The following is an 18,347-nucleotide window of genomic DNA, read 5'->3' as shown; positions in this document are numbered from 1 at the left end:
TAACCTCAGATGCTCCTCGTGCTGCTCCTTAGTCTTAGAGTAGACTAAAATGTCATCAATAAAGACGCCCACAAACCTATCCAAGAACGGGCTGAAAATCCGGTTCATAAGATCCATGAAAACTGCTGGTGCATTTGTCAGCCCAAAAGGTATTACTACGTACTCATAGTGACCATACTGTGACCGAATAGCTATTTTAGGAATATCCTCATCTGCTATCCTCAGCTGGTGATAACCCGACCTCAAATCGATCTTAGAAAACACCCCTGCGCTATTCAGCTGGTCAAAAAGATCATCAATCCTTGGCAAATGATACCTGTTCTTCACCGTGACATGATTCAGCTCCTTATAGTCGATGCATAGCCTCATACTCCCGTCTTTCTTTTTCACAAACAACACTGGTGCTCCCTAAGGTGATGCACTAGGCCGAATGTACCCCTTGTCTAACAGGTCATTCAGCTGTTTCTTCAACTCCTCCAACTTTTTAGGCCTCATCCGATACGGTGCTTTAGATATAGGTCCCCTCCCCGGTTTGAGCTCCACATTAAAGTCGATATCTCTCTTAGGAGGTAACCCCGGTATCTCATCTGGAAAAACGCCACCAAACTTCCCAACCACAGATATGTCAGATGCTGACGGCTCCTCCACACGTATATCCCTCACATGACAAAGGATTAAAGGACACTTCTTCTTCAAACATGACTTTAGAGTCATCACCGCGAAAAACTTACACTTTGGTCTCACTACGAACCCCCTATACGATACCTTGACTCCCTTAGGCCCCTTTAAAGATACTCTCTTTTGTCTGCAATCTATCTTGGCATCATTCTTACCCATGTTGGGGTTGGTGTCCTTAACAGTTAGTGCAAGGACTTATAAACCTCTAAAAGGATCAAAGGGCATACTTTTGGTATTATTATCAGTTGATCCACGTTTATCAATAACGGTTGGCTTGCTAGATAAATTTGACGTTATTGTCATACAGATGGCGGTGATCAACTGGTCCCTAAAAGTCACACCTATAGGATACGTTTGAGAGATGTGACGGTATGAAAATACTGTCATGTAGATGCCAAAAATTGACTAACCAGTTAGTCCGAGTTTTTGACTATTAATTAGTCAAAATGTGATGTTGAGATATTATATTTAATACGGATTAAATTATATGGGCTAAGGCGAATTAACCAGTTAATTCGTGAAATTAAATATAAGCGATTTATATTTAATTAATGTATATTGAATATAATTATACAATATCGTCTTTGTCGGACATGTATTAATACTTCAACTAACCCGTGTTATTAGTTGATGTTTTAATAGCCGATAACCGATGACGATATATAAAAACCGCGTCATATACATTTAGTCATTTGGGTACGGACTACGAGTTAAAATGAAGAGGAAATGGAAAAGCCCATTTCCTCCCCATGGACTCGGTTTGGCCGAGATTAGGAGAACAAAAGGGAGAGCTTCTCCTCCCTTCTGACCTAATCATCATTAGTGAAAAATAATTAGGGTTTTGGAGACATTTTCTCTCTGAAACCTAGATCTCACATCTCGAAAACCTCACAACAAGTTCTCTCAATATTGCAAGGCAATCAGAGAACACCTTCTAGCACAAGGGCATTTCTCAGACGGTCTTGGGTGCAACAATTAGGAGGAAATCTCTGTTGATTTCTGTTCTTTACGCCGTGCATCAAAGGACCCGAGGTTGATTCTTATTCCTTATCGTTTCTCTATTGTTTTTATGTTTTATGACGATATTCGCATGTTAAATTTACGTTATAGTCCTAAATTTAGAGGGTCTTATACGGATATTACCCCTCAAGTGGTATCAGAGCGAGGCCACGTAAATTTTTCTATGTGTTTTTCATAAAACGATTTTGAAACGGTTGTGTTTGTCTCGAAATCCGTGCCTTGTATACACGGATGTTGCGTTTTTGTTGAAACCGTGACATGTTTTACACGGTTGATTCACTTTTTACGTTATGTTTTTGTGCATATTGTTGTTTTATACGGAAATTATAACAATATGTCAAGTTTTGTCAATTGTTAAATTGTTTTGATGCGTTTTTAATCAAAATTGCAATTGATTTTGTCTCGACAAACTGTTTTCACGAGGGTTTTGAATTTTCAGCCATGTTTGCATTCGATCGAGCGTATTTCTACTCGATCGAGTGCTATTTCTGTCTTGTTTTTGCTCGATCGAGTCCCTGTTGTACTCGATCGACTCCTTTCAAAACCTACTGCTCGATCGAGTTGTCCTCGTACTCGATCGAGCAGATTTGCTGGTAAAAGTACTCGATCGACCATCTGTTTAGTCGATCGAGCACTTTCTGATTGGCTATCCTCTCGATCGACTTGCAGTTCAGTCGATCGAGCCCTTTTGTTCCTCGATCGAGCACTTATGTCCCTGGATCGAGGGATTTTGTTTTGGCAGCTTTGAAAATTTATTCTTTTTGCTTTAAATTTTCTTTTGGCCTTATTATGTACTTTATACGGATATTGTACACTCGCTATGATTGTGAAACGGTTCACACACGTACCATTAAGTTATTTTAACGTGTATTTAAAGTAACGGACTGTATTGGATTAAAATTAAATTGATAGAAGCGGTTTTATCACATGAATTTTAATCATTAAAAGGTGGTTTGGATAAATTTCACATAATTACGGAATTATGTCACGAATGAATTTGTTTTTAGTTGATGCATATTTATTTATCGTTGATTTTAAATGCTTGTGAATGCCTTTTATTACGTATTTATTTTATTTTGCAAACGGTTGTAACTTAGTGTGGCCTTAGTAGAACGTGTTACCGTAATGATGGAACACGGTCTTGGTTGTATTTTGAGATCTCGTATCTCCATTTTATTTCTTTTAATTACAGTTTTTAATTAGAATGTAAATAGGTTTATATTTGTAATTTTAAATTGTAATTTTTGAGAAGACCAAAGATGGAGACCGGATGCTCACTCCCACTACTTGGATCAAGATGGAACATCAAGACAAGCTTCTCGGGTCCAACGGTGGATTCCAAAGTTGTTTTATGTTTTATTTTACTAGGATAGGCCACACTAGGAATTTTTATTTACGTATTGCATTCTTTTATTTATTTTTCCGTAACGATAGTATGCATCATATTCCGCCTAAAAACCAAACCACCTAATTATTGCATGGCCGACACATATAGAGGTCACGAGTTAGTTTTCATTGACATTCTCATGTCACACGATTTTTAAGCCATCACCCAAATTGATTCATTCACGCAGACGCTAGTTATTCGTTCACTTAAAATGAATTATAATTAAGTTGATGGGATCTTCCTCGTATAAACAAAAATTGAGAACGGTCTTTATAGGTCAAACTCCAATGAGTCCCTTCTTCGTCGGTAGGCATAATATGACCCCTTCTACGTCGGGTAAGTTGGAACCGATTGACCTATTTTATCTCAACACTATGGTCACTAAACGACCCTGTGATCTGTGGTGGACTATAAATAGGATTTACGGAAATCTATCGACCAAGAGTTCTTACGGAAGAATTAGCTAAACAGTTGGCTTATCAATTTATCGAAATTGAATCTTGGGATCACTTGTATCATTCTTGAGGGAGATCAATTATGCAAGTGCGAGAGTCTACATGTTTAATATGAATTTTAAAATAGACTTAAATCACCTCGATGAGTTGCTTATTTCGTTTTGTTTTTCTTTCTTTTCAGTGTAGATCACGAACTTTTAAACTGCTAATATCAAATGGCTGGTTCTACTGATAACCCAATGCCAAGTGCCACATTGGACCGTGAGTCCGGCCGGATCTTCATGAATCGGATGAATCGGTCTACTCGATCGAAGAATGATGGATCAAACATCGCGGACCGGGAGGCGGCATTACGGAATCTTTGCCGCTGGCGACGGAAGCTCAAATATCTCTTGGAGCCCATCCCGGCAAACCCAGGTCCCACGGCTAGAGTCGCTTTGAAATCACCAAGTTTAATGATTTCGTATGGAAGCGGGTGCGATTAAAAACGTACTCATTTTTGCAATGGAACTCAATTTGCGTAAACGCTTCATAGCCCATGGTGCAAACAAGATTTTCACCACGCTCACCAAGGAATTCTCGAAAGCACCGAGAATCGTGACCTATGAGCATACCACTCGCTTCTTTGATGCGAGACTCCGAGAAGGGCCAACTGTAAGCCCACACATTCTCAAGCATGATTGAGAATGTCGAGAAGTCGGAGACCTTTGATTGTAAGATCGGCGAGAACATTGTAATCGACCGCATACTTCACTCACTCCACGATGGTTATTCGCAATTTAGAGCGAATTACTATATGAATGATTTGAAGAAAACTCCCCATGAACTACACTCCCTCCTCGTACGGGCACCGAGAAGGACATGAAGTTCGGTGGGAGCATGAAACAGGATGTTCTCGTTGTGACAAACAAGGGAAAGGGTAAGGGCAAAGCTCAGGCAAACCTAGCAGTAGGTAAGGCGAAGTTCAAGAAGTCGGGTTCAGGTAAGAGTGGGCCTGGTGAGTCGAGCACCTCATCAGGCACGACAAAGAGCAAGAATGAAAACATGGAATGTCATCACTGCCACAAGACTGGGCATTGGAGACGCACATGTCCTGTTTATCATGAGGACATAAAAGCAGGTCGCGTTAAACCTGTTGGTATGTCTTCTTCTTCTACTTTTATTCATATGATTGAGATTAACCACGCAAGTTACGGAACTTGGGTACTTGATACTGGTTGTGGTTCTCATCTCTGTGTAATCATGTGCAGGGCCTCCGAAATCTCGAGCCTCTCGTAAAGGGTGAGGTTGACCTGCGTGTCGGGAATGGAGCAAGAGTGGCTGCCGTCTCGAGGGGAACATATGTGATCCAGCTTCCTAGCGGATTTGAGTTATCATTATATGATTGCTATTATGTACCCAGTCTTTCGAAAAACATTATTTCGGTTTTACGCACTTGACAAACTTGGTTTTTCATTTGTAATAGAGAATAATACTTGCATTTTCTCTTTACACGATATGATTTATGGCAAGGCAGTCTCCATGAACGGAATTTATGTTTTAGATCAGACCACCGAAATATTACACGTAATGAATAAAAAGGTAAAGGTTGGTGACAAAGATCAAACGTATCTATGGCACTGCCGTATGGGACACATTAATGAGAAACGCATAAAACAGCTCATCAAAAATGGAGCTATCTCGGCCTTTGATTTTCAATCATTTGGCACGTGTGAATCATGTCTCATCGGTAAGATGACTCGGATTTCCTTCAAAGGTGTTGGAATGCGCGCTGCTGACCTATTAGGACTCATACACACGGATGTATGTGGTCCTATGTCAATCACCGCACGAGAAGGCTATAGGTATTTCATCACTTTCACGGACGATTTAAGTAGATATGGCTATGTCTACTTAATGAAGCACAAAAGTGAATCCTTTGAGAAATTCAAGGAATACGAAAATAGGGTACAGAACCTATTAGGTAGGAAGATTAAAACACTGCGTTCGGATCGTGGTGGCGAGTATCTTTCTCACGAGTTTGATCAACACCTAAAGGACTGTGGGATTGCCCTACAGTTAACTCCACCTGGAACACCTCAGTTGAATGGTGTGTCCGAACGGAGAAATCGAACACTACTTGATATGGTTCGATCCATGATGAGTCACACCGTGTTGCCTGACTCATTATGGGGTTATGCTCTTATGTCATTTGCTCTAATACTTAACCGAAGTCCGTCTAAAGCTGTTGACAAGACTCCATATGAACTATGGAAGGGAACGGTCCCTAACTTGTCCTTTATACGGGTTTGGGGCTGCGAGGCTTATGTCAAGTGGAGACCTGAAGATAAGCTCGGCCCGCGATCGGTCAAGACATACTTTATAGGTTATCCTAAAGGAACACTTGGTCATTACTTCTATTCGCCAACCGAACAACGTGTATTTGTTGCGGCCAGTGCGACATTCTTAGAGAAGGAATTTCTCGAGAATGCAAAGAGTGATAGAACCTTCGACTGTCGGAGATTCAGAACCAAACACCGAGCAACCATTGGAGGAACTGTTCCTTCAATCCCGGCTGCGGTGAATATTCCTGAGGAACCTAGGAGGTCGGGAAGAGTCTCTATTCCTCCAGACAGATACATTGGTATGGTCGAGGAACATGACATAGATGACGTTCTACTCTTAACGAGTAGTGAACCCGCAACCTATAAAGGTGCCATGACCAGTTCTGACTCAAAGCTATGGCTTGAGGCCATGCAATCCGAGATGGACTCTATGTATGAGAACAACGTATGGGATCTTGTTGACTTACCTGCTAAGGTTCGTCCCCTTCAATGCAAATGGCTTTACAAGATAAAGCATTCTGTGGAAGGTCAACAAGATATCTATAAAGCACGACTAGTTGCTAAAGGGTTCACCCAAGTGCCAGGCTTGCACTACGATGAAATTTTCGCACCCGTAGTCATGTTGCATTCCATTCGGATTATCTTAGCGATTGCCGCTTTTCATGACTATGAAATTTGGCAAATGGATGTGAAAACCGCCTTCTTAAACGGATTTTTGGAGGAAGAGTTGTACATGGTACAACCCGAAGGTTTCATCGATCCTTTACATCCTAAGAAAGTGTGCAAACTTAAGCGTTCCATTTATGGACTTAAGCAAGCATCAAGGAGTTGGAATCATCGCTTCGACCAAGTGATAAAAGAAAATGGATTTACTCGATCGGTCGAGCAACCATGTTTATATATCAAGTCGAGTGTGAGCAAGATTGTTTTCCTAATATTGTATGTTGACGACATACTCCTGATTGGGAATGACATACTTCTCTTAACTTCGGTGAAAGTATGGTTGAAAAACCATTTCCAGATGAAAGATCTGGGAGAGGCACAAAGAATTCTAGGCATCCGTATCTATCGAGATAGATCACGACGGATGTTATCTCTCAGTCAGGAGTCTTACATAGACAAAGTCCTAGAGAGATTCAGCATGACTAACTCCAAGAAGGGGTTCCTTCCTATGGCTCCAGGGGTGCATCTAAGCAAGTCTCAGGCACCAGAGACACCGGAAGAGAAAGAGCGCATGACACGGATTCCTTATGCTTCGGCTATAGGATCAATCATGTATGCTATGATATGCACACGTCCGGACGTGGCATATGCATTGAGTATGACAAGTCGATTCCAACAGCATCCAGGTGAACCACATTGGCTGGCTATCAAGAACATTCTTAAGTACCTACGGAGGACTAAAGATTGGGCATTGACTTATGGAGGCGAACAAAAGCTATGCGCAACCGGTTACGCAGATGCTAGCTTCCAAACGGATCGTGATGACTCGAAATCTCAGTCTGGATTCGTTTTTACTCTTAATGGCGCTGCGATCAGTGGAAGAGTTCGAAACAAACACATTAAAGAGATTCTACGACCGAGTCCGAGTACTATGCCGCGTCGAAGCTACAAAGGAAGCGATATGGATGCGTCAATTCTTACATGGGCTATCTGTAGTGCCTAGTTCGAATGACCCGATCACCATCTATTGCGACAATAGTGGTGCCATCTTCCAAGCTAAGGAGCCAAAGTCTAGCAACAAGTCTAGACATGTACAACGGAAAGCTCATCTAATCAGAGATTACGTGGAGCAAAAGGAAGTAGTGATAGAAAAGATTGCTACAGATGATAACATAGCAGATCCTCTCACTAAAGCATTACGACAAGATAAGCATGAAGGGCACGTAAATTCCATGGGAATCAAATGTGTTCCTAAGTTGTAGTACTCTTTTATGGATTAGATTCATTCGCTTTTGTACTCTATACAACATCATCGTTTTGATATTTTATATATATTTTGTTTTTCATGTGGATTTGTACGACAAATTTTGAACACCACAAAGTGAACTGAACGAACATTATATTTTTCAGTCCTTAATTGCCCACATGAGTGATAACTCGGCAATTATTTTGTGACGTTGGTTGATGGTGGGTTCAACGAGCCATAAGTCAACCGGTTGTGACCAATCACAGAGGCGATTTATACGGATATTTCGTAGGACACAATTGTGACATCGACGTGGAGTCCTAAATGTTTTATAACATTCGGTGCCGGTCGTGGATAGGACCTCCATGGTGATCCTAAGAGTCGATTCTTTTGACTATCGACTGTCTCTTGAGACTAAGGCGGATTTTGGGTGACTTTGGTTTCTTTCTCACGGTCATCCGTAACAGGGGGCCAAGTAGATTTTTTCTCGGGTCATTTCATCGTGCTTAGATCGGAAGGAGTCGAGTTGAAGGAAATATTCAGCCTTTATCGGGTACTCGATATTTCTCAGGGCCACTCGAGGAGTCAGAATCGAAATGCATGGCCATGCTCGGATACGGATTCGTTTTATCGGTTAAGTTACTCTCTAGTCGGGGAAACCACTCTAGATACGGATCGATTGTAAAATACGACCTTTGTGGATCCGGATCTGCAAATTGTTTTACATTGAGTGGGAGAAATTTTAAATGAATATGAGAATCGGTTATCGCACATACACTTGTACGGACAAGTGGGAGTTTGTTGGAGCATGTGTCCTCCAGTTAGTGCGGATAACGTCATTGCACATACACTTGTACGGACAAGTGGGAGCTTGTTGGGGTTGGTGTCCTTAACAGTTAGTGCAAGGACTTATAAACCTCTAAAAGGATCAAAGGGCATACTTTTGGTATTATTATCAGTTGATCCACGTTTATCAATAACGGTTGGCTTGCTAGATAAGTTTGACGTTATTGTCATACAGATGGCGGTGATCAACTGGTCCCTAAAAGTCACACCTATAGGATACGTTTGAGAGATGTGACGGTATGAAAATACTGTCATGTAGATGCCAAAAATTGACTAACCAGTTAGTCCGAGTTTTTGACTATTAATTAGTCAAAATGTGATGTTGAGATATTATATTTAATACGGATTAAATTATATGGGCTAAGGCGAATTAACCATTTAATTCGTGAAATTAAATATAAGCGATTTATATTTAATTAATGTATATTGAATATAATTATACAATATCGTCTTTGTCGGACATGTATTAATACTTCAACTAACCCGTGTTATTAGTTGATGTTTTAATAGCCGATAACCGATGACGATATATAAAAACCGCGTCATATACATTTAGTCATTTGGGTACGGACTACGAGTTAAAATGAAGAGGAAATGGAAAAGCCCATTTCCTCCCCATGGACTCGGTTTGGCCGAGATTAGGAGAACAAAAGGGAGAGCTTCTCCTCCCTTCTGACCTAATCATCATTAGTGAAAAATAATTAGGGTTTTGGAGACATTTTCTCTCTGAAACCTAGATCTCACATCTCGAAAACCTCACAACAAGTTCTCTCAATATTGCAAGGCAATCAGAGAACACCTTCTAGCACAAGGGCATTTCTCAGACGGTCTTGGGTGCAACAATTAGGAGGAAATCTCTGTTGATTTCTGTTCTTTACGCCGTGCATCAAAGGACCCGAGGTTGATTCTTATTCCTTATCGTTTCTCTATTGTTTTTATGTTTTATGACGATATTCGCATGTTAAATTTACGTTATAGTCCTAAATTTAGAGGGTCTTATACGGATATTACCCCTCAACCCAACCAGTCCATCCCGATGATAACCTCAAACCCATCCATAGGAAACTCTAACAAGTTGACCGGTAAGTCTACTTCCCCCCCACCAACATGGACACATCCTTATACAACTTAGAACATGACACTGACACTCCCGAAGGTATACATACATTATCTTTCACAAGTTCATATTCTCCCAAACCCATAGCTAAGGCATGACTCCTAGACACAAAAGAGTGGGTTGCCCCTAATTTAAACAGAACAAAAGATGGTGTATTATGAACAAGAAAGGTACCGGTAACCACGTGAGCATCATTCTCTGCCTCCTGCTTGCCCATCATAAAGAGCTTCCCACTGCTTTTCTGACCTCCACCCTAGATCGTGGTAGTCGAAGTAGTCTGATTGACTGCCGAGTTCTGCGTCACACTGTTGTTCGGGGGCTGATAAGACCCTCCATTGTTGCGGTTGTAGCCGCCATTGTTGTTATTCTGCCCTCCACGATTACCCCACGACCCAGATGGCATGTTGCTAGCAAAGCTTTGGCTTGGAGCCTGAGAAAAGTTTCCTTGATATGTCCCTGGAAATCCTCCTCCTCTTCTAGCACTGATGCACTCATGCCTCTTATGACCCACTCCACCGTAGTTGAAGCAAGTGAGGTTAGAGTTATTACTAGTAATCCAGCCACCTCCTCTCCCCCAAGCTCGAGATCCTCCTGAATAACTAGATCCTCCAAAAAAGGTCCTAGACTGATTATGATTGCCTTTCTTGTGGCCCGACTGGTTGCCACTCTCACTCTTTGCCTTCCTTTTCTCAGCATTCCTTTCCTTAGCCTCCTTGGCTAAGTCCACCAACCTCTCAGCATGCCCAGCTCGTGCATATACCTCTTTCAGGTCCGTGAGTACCCCATCTGTTAGTCTATCCATGATCTTCGGTGCCAACCCCTTTTTAAAGCGAAGAGCCAAACTCCGTTGACCCATCTGCATATCATATGTGTACCATGACAAATCTATAAACCAATGATAGTACTCCGTAATAGTCATATTATCAGCCATGGAGAAGGAATCAAACTCAGCCCTCAGCTTGTGACGGATGTGCTCTGGCACAAAGTGTTCCCTCATCACACTCTTGAAGCATGCCCAAGGAATAGCATCCCACCCCAAGTCTCTGTAGTGTGCCCTATCATCCTCCCTCACATTCTGCCACCATACTCCAACCCCATCCCTCAGGTAGAACACAGCATGCTCTACCATCATATCCGTTGGATACTTCACGACCTCTAGCAAACTCTCCATCTCATGGTGCCAATTATCAAGCAGCTTTGGCTCACCGGTGCCCTCATAAGTAGAGGGGGGGAAGCGACAAATGATGGTACTCAGATGAGATGCATCAACAGGTTTCTCATTTCCCTTACGCACGTTCTTGAGTGCCTCCATGAGTGCATCTTGCTGCTCAATCATTCTGACAACCTCATCTAGCGTCATCTCAGTAGCTTGAACGTAAGCAGCTAACCTCTTTGGCGGCATTTTGAGCTGATATAATCAAGGAAACGTAAGCACATAGCCTAAGGCTCAAAATAAACATACCAACCCGCCAAAGAAGTACTCGGCCTAGTACTGTGAACTACTCGGTCGAGTAAGGACTACTCAGTCAGGTACTGAGACTACTCGGCCGAGTATTCCACTCCAGTAGCTAACCTCCAAATCACATAAAACATACTCGGTCGAGTATACATGCCACTCGGTCGAGTATGCCTCACTTGGCCGAGTACCCCTCTTACTCGGCCGAGTGATCACAACCCGTAGCTACTGCCTGGTACCTACAAACAAACACTCGGTCGAGTGCTTGGTTACTCGACCGAGTATCCCCTACTCGGTCGAGTACCCGCCCTGCTCGGCCGAATCATGCCAAAAACGAGCTAACTAATACGGAAAACATACTTAAACATGCATACACTATATCCACATATTACTACCCTTCCAAAGCCAATTAATAACATATATTCCATGCTCAAGATATGCAATCACTTTCTCATTTCATCCAATAACTTCATAAGAAACTCATGTATAGATACAACACACATCACTTCAATACACAATGATTCCCAAGACACCCCCATGTTGACCGGCTCAAAGTTGTAAGGGCCTCAATGCGACTTCGGGACGTCTCCCAAGTCTTTGCGGTAGCTCCAAACAACTCCTACCCGAGTTCATTTTAATTAGACTCCCTATGTTCATTTGGTTCATTGGTTTTCGGTTTCAAAATCGTCGCTATTATACCACTTTGTAAAACCCCCATATACCAAGGTGCCTTACCAAGGACCACCCTAGCATGTGAAGCTGCTACCATCTCGGTTGCCCGAGGTTAGTATATCAAAAGTAACCATTCAGAAATATTTATTAAAGTATGACATTTAGCGAATACATCGTCTCAAAGAAATACCAAAACGAAAGTGTATAAATCTCAATACACGAAAACCAAAACATCTAAACTCGTAACAGCGGAAGCTAGACTCAAAGTGGTAACATCCCATCCTCGTCCCCGCAGCTATAGACAACCATCACCTGTCACAATCTGCTCACCATCCCTGAATGGATCACCACAGTTTTACAAAACAACAACGGGGTCAGTTCACTGAATAAATGAGATAAGCAATATATAAGAAACGATCACAGCAACAACAATACAACCAATTGCCAACTCCAATCAAGCCTCATATCCGACTACACACTTAAGTGTGTAGTCTTGCCAGATTACTGCCGCAACAGATAATCCATTCCGTCAGTGGGGGACCGCAGCCTTGCCCACCTAAGCCCCGCTCATCACAACGAGCGACAAACCCATGTCCATTAATATGCAAATCCCCCTTTGTGACGGGAACCACAAGGGGAGAATCAATGGTATGAAGCCACTCCCGAAAGTGACCCCACTAAGCCGAGGACGCACCTCACCAATATAGTCAATCCACACAATTCCAATCAATCAAGAAAGACAACCAACAACGATACTAATCATGCCAATACAATCACAATCATCTTAAATCAATTAACAGAGAACTGAGTAGGGAAACCCTACCTTAGCACTGATCCGAAAACAAGTCTACAAGCGGAAGCTAGAAATGCTCTTCTACAAATCCTTCACCTAACAACAATCACAATAATCTAATCACAATATGAAATCACCCCTTTTTCCCCAATTCCAATACTAGGGTAAAACCCTAAAAGACAAATCTAACAAAAGACATATGACTAGTGACTTACCGACGCAACTGACGATAAAGAGATGAACGAAGACTCACGAACGAGCAAAGGTCTTGGGTGTGATTAGGGATGATTAAAGAACGTAGAAGTGATTTAGGTTTTGGTAAAAATGAAAAGTAAAACTGTTAAAACACGATTTATAACTTTAATCATCCGTAACTCGGAAATAATTCCCGTCAGACCGGATACTCGGTCGAGTACTAGGAGTACTCGGCCGAGTACCCCTTACTCGGCCGAGTATTACTATACTCGGCCGAGAGTTCCTGGACAGTAGCCTGACCAGAAAACACACGACACATTACTCAGCCGAGTTAGCTCTATTTGGCCGAGTAACAGGACTTCAGAAAATCATGGTATTACAGCGGTAGTGATGGAGTGTTAAGGATTAATATCATGGTAAGGTATGGACGAGTTTGGCAGCGATAGAGGGACTTTTGAGGATCTCATTGGTGTGTACGAGTTTTGGGTCGAGCGTTATGTAGTTAGGATAAGATCATGAATCGCGGAGGAAGTTGTCAAGTGGTGGTGCAACTGAGTTAATTTGGTGGATTTATCTTAGGTGGTGCTAGGATCGTTTGGAGGCTTGGAAATTGTTAGAGATGATATTGGATATGGAAGTAGTTCTTAGTATTAATGTTAATGCGGTACCCATTATCAGTAAGACAAGATGGCGATAATGAAAGGCTTAGCTAAGGATCTAGTACTAGTTGGGTTACGAGGACGTTACATTTATCTTAATAGGAGTAAGATGCGACAAAGAGAGTTTGTGATTTCTACAAGTTGTGGTATATTTTGAGGTTTTGAGTCTTCGTTCTAAGATTTAAGGACGGACTTGTGGTTTGATATCATTAAAAGTAATGGTTGTTCTCGTGGGATTATATATTTGAAACGAATGGACATAGAGTAATGTTGTAGGTGTGTATGATTGTGAGCGAACTTCGAGGACAAAATTCATTTTAAGGGTGGTAGAATGTAACATTTTATTTTGGTAGTTGTTATTGTTTGGTGAACTGTGTTGACATTGGATTTGTTAGTGAGCGGTATGATAGATTAGCGGTGCGTTGGTGCTAGTGTTGATGGTATTTCACAATAATAGGGAGTTTAGTTGAGTTAGTGTTGAGATTAAGGAAAGAGGGCTATGTTGTGCAGGTATGAATATGAACTTCGAGGACGAAGTTCATTTTTAAGGAGGGAATAATATAATACTACGCATTTCTAAGTTCTGGTACTCGGTCGAGTAGGTAGGAAACTCGACCGAGTGGGCTATACTCGGTCTAGTACGACTGACAGTGTGGATATATGGAGTTTTGGGAGTTTCTGTTTTAAGATCACTCGACCGAGTTAAGAGTGTACTCGGTCGAGTGGATGCTACTCGGTCTAGTGTGATGAGGTACTCGACCGAGTGGCCGGTCGGGGAGTTATTTTTTGCGGTTTGATTAAGGTGATTAGAAGAAGTTTATAATTCATTTCATCAGTTTCTAAACGTCATTTGTAACCTAAAACATTTCTAAAACCCTCCTTAATCACTCTCTAATCATCTAACAAAGGGAATTCGTCATTTGATCCGGGTTTTCGTCATACAAAGTGTCAGCCATTGTTAGTAAGTCTCGATCTCTATTCTTGTATTGTTGTTTTAGACCTAAACCCTAACCTTGGGTGATTTGGGGGAATTGGGAGAAATCGATAATCAAGGGTTATATTGATTAATTAGATGTAGATAATAATGGTATACGTACGATTATTACTTGTAGGTGACAGTTTCATGGAGGATTGTTATTGCGATTACTTGATTGTGCTTGGATTGCGAAAGGTAGGGTTTTCCAACTCAGTACAGTTTACGATGGTTTGCATTGTTTTGGTTGTTGTCATTGTGTTTATATTATTGTGGTGATTATGATTTTGGATGTTAGTGGATTTGAGATGGATAATATGAGCCATGTCGGGAGATGGTTTCATCCCCTTATTTCACCTCTTGTGACTCCCATCACAGGGGGGGTGTGCACATTAATGAGCTTGGATTCACTCGTTGCGATGAGCGGTAATTTGATGTCCACGAAGCGGTTTGGCATCGGCATTGGGTGGGTTACCCGTTGCAATGGCAACTCGGCTACTCGTTGCGATGAGAGCCATTGCTTACTATGGAGGTTGGAGTGGTGGAAGTTGGTATTGATGTGTATCTTGTGCCTATCTATTATACTATCTTTTATGCGTTCATCATATTCTGTTGCCGACCTTGTGTGGTGCTTGTGTGTTCTCTTCTTTCTCTTGTGTGTCTGTGGTGATCCATTTGATATGGCCAGCAAATGGTGAGTAGTAAGACTTTACAGGTGTTTTGGGATTACTGGTTTGTTGTTGGGCAGTTTGGAGGGATCGCGATGACACAGATTTTTGTTGTTGTAGATGATAGTAGTTTTCCATCAGCTGTATCTTTGTCTTTGAGTAGTTGAGTTGTATGCCTTTTGTTTTCCGCTGTTAGTTTATAAAGAGTTAATAAAATGTTTCTTTATGGTCCTTTTAATATGTACTACCTCGGGCAAGCGAAAGGGTAGCATCCTTATTTATCAGGGAAGGTCTTGTTAAGACTTCTTGGTAAATGGGAGTGTTACAGTTTCATGGACCTAGTGAATGTGCACTGGCCCGAGTGGGGGAGATATCGGACTGAGTAGAGGCCACTTCGCCGAGTACAGGCTGTACTCGACCGAGTGAGTGGCACTCGGCCGGGTGGACTCGACACTCGACCGAGTGTACTGTGTCAGACGGGTTATAGATAACTCGTGACTTCCCTTATCCTATCTAACCCTAATTCATTTCCTTCTTTCTCTCTCTCTCTCTCACTCGAAACCCTCTCCCTTCTCTATAAAACCATCCTAAACACCTCCTCCATAGATTCAAGCTTATATTTGAAGATTATACACCCTTCTCATTGTTCATATCGCCTTGTGAGCAAGATTTACCTTTCCCTTTTTCTTTTATTCACTCTAACTTTTGGGGGTTTTTATTGGGTTGATTAATTAGTAATTAACATCAGTAATATGGATAATTAGTAGGTTTTAATAAGGGGTGTTGGGTTATGTAATATTATAGGACATATTGTGATAGTTATTATGTAATTTATGTAGGATGAGACGATTTTGTGAGACGGATCTTGCTTGTCGTGGATTTGCTTATGGAGTATGCTAAAAGGTAGGCTATCTTACTCGGTTTTGATAATATGAATACTTGTTGCGTGTGCATTTTTCATGTCTTCATAGTATAAGTCGGTTGCATCATATTGTGGTATTGGAATGATGGTGAGTCATAGGTTGTTGTCGGAAATGCATATTAGTATAGTATTGGGCTATGATGATTCAAGAGTCAGAATACTTGAGGCATTGATGTTCATGCCATGTTTAGGAAATGCATCTCATAATGAGTCGTATTTTGATATATGGGGTTGCATATTACATTATTGTGACTTTTTTATATGTGGAGGATGTGGTTGTTGTTGAGGAGACGTAAGGCGGTTGGGAGACCGTCTTACGCTTAGGTCGCCTCTTGGAATGGGCTCTTGGAGCTTCCCATTCCAAGAGGCATGTGCACATTAATGACTTGAGTTATGGAGGGGCTCATGTGGTTGAGGCACGACGTCTGGCAGGGATCAGATTAGCGCACGGGTCCGGTACCACGGGTGTGTCCCAAGTACCTTATTACGACTGCAGTCCGGCTATTTGGTGGGCGATGCTGTGGTACCGTCACCGGGTTGTGGGTACGTGCGGGCGTGTCCCGGTACGGGTGAGGTAGTTGTTTGGGCGTGTCTCGTACACTCTTTTTGGCATGTTGCATATTTACATACCGTATCGTGTCTTATGTATTGATATTGTCGAAACTGACTTGTGTTGGTTGTGTGTAAATTGTCACCTACTTCCGGGGTGGCCTGTGTTGAATCATATGATATTTCCGATCATATGTGGAACAGTTTAAGTACAGGTTGGTTAGGTGTCACGCGGGAGACGAGACAAGGTTCGGAATTGGAGTCGAGTAGCATGGTCTCATGCTAGACGAGATAGTGTCATTAGAAAGGTTGTAATAGCCATGACTTGTACTTTAATTACTCACTTATTCATCATGTAATTCATTAAACACCTTATTTATATAAATGTTTCTCAACTAGTGTAGATGCCGCGCAAATGCGCGGTATTTTAGATAATAATTTACAAAGACGTTAAATATTATAGCTTGGTAACATGCTTAAGCGATATAATGAGAAAATTAGATAGTTTTCATACCAGATAAAATTGACGGTTTAACTGTACCTAATTATATAAATTATTTCACTATTACGTATAATAATATTATACGATTACATTAACCAAAAGAATAACCTTAAGTAACGACTTAATTATACAATAAAATTAGAAAATTGGTAAAAGGAGATAGTCAACTTGTAGTACCTTTGTATCAAAAGACAGGAAAATAGAATTATGAAAAAAAAATTGTGCATAATATTTTGTCTCATATCATACGTATTATTAATGTAGTGCCACATGTATAACAAAATTAAAATATCTCATTAATGTGTGTTTACAAATTAAAAATTAGTAGTAGTATCTCCTATTCATGGTATAGAATTAATATGATATAATGTGAGGACTGATGACCAATCATAAAACATTTCACTTAGGTGGTATTAATATGATATAATGTGAGGAGCAAGGACCAATCATTAAACATTTCACTTAGGCCGAAAAAATTTAGAGAGCTCTTAATCTTTTAGTAGAAGAAGGGATTCTTCCACATGTCGCCTCTATTAGTAATATTAAATTGTTCCACATGTCGAAATTTTATTAGTGGTGTATAGAAGATTCTACACACTGAGTGTAACCGTATCATCTTTGAGTGTGTTACTGTGGTCCAAATTATAATGAGGTAATTTGTTTAGATCCGTTACAGATTTTAAATTGAGCCGGTAGACATATTTTTTAGCCGAACTTCTTATCATAAAATGTCAAAAAAAATTTATCGTAAAATTATTTAAAGAAAAAAAAAAGAATTTTCGTATCATAAAAAGACTGTAGATAAATTTGTAGGGAATGTAATATATTGAATCTTGTAAATATTTACATGTAAAAATTATGCCAAGTTATAACTCACCATACCTATAGTATATGCTACAAATACTTAGCCTAATTTAGGAAATATTTTTTAGGCGGGAAAAATGAGAGTTCCACCTATCCATTTAGTAAATAGAGGATTGTAATTCCGATTTCAGTGGCTCGGAAAACCGAGACGGTAACATCTACCGATTACCTTGGCCGGATAAGGAGGGGGTGTTACAATAGGTCAGATTAATGAGTTAAAACATAGATTGGATTAATATCATAAGGAGAGACTTAAGTTGAATTATTCTCACGAAATAACCCAATAATTTATACGTATGTTTTTGTTGTTGTATATTGTACATATTGTTGATAATTGAAAACTTTTTATAGCAAATTC

Source organism: Silene latifolia, chromosome 1 (assembly GCF_048544455.1).
Source record: "Silene latifolia isolate original U9 population chromosome 1, ASM4854445v1, whole genome shotgun sequence".
NCBI lineage: Eukaryota > Viridiplantae > Streptophyta > Magnoliopsida > Caryophyllales > Caryophyllaceae > Silene > Silene latifolia.
Note: the sequence above shows the minus strand (reverse complement) of the source record.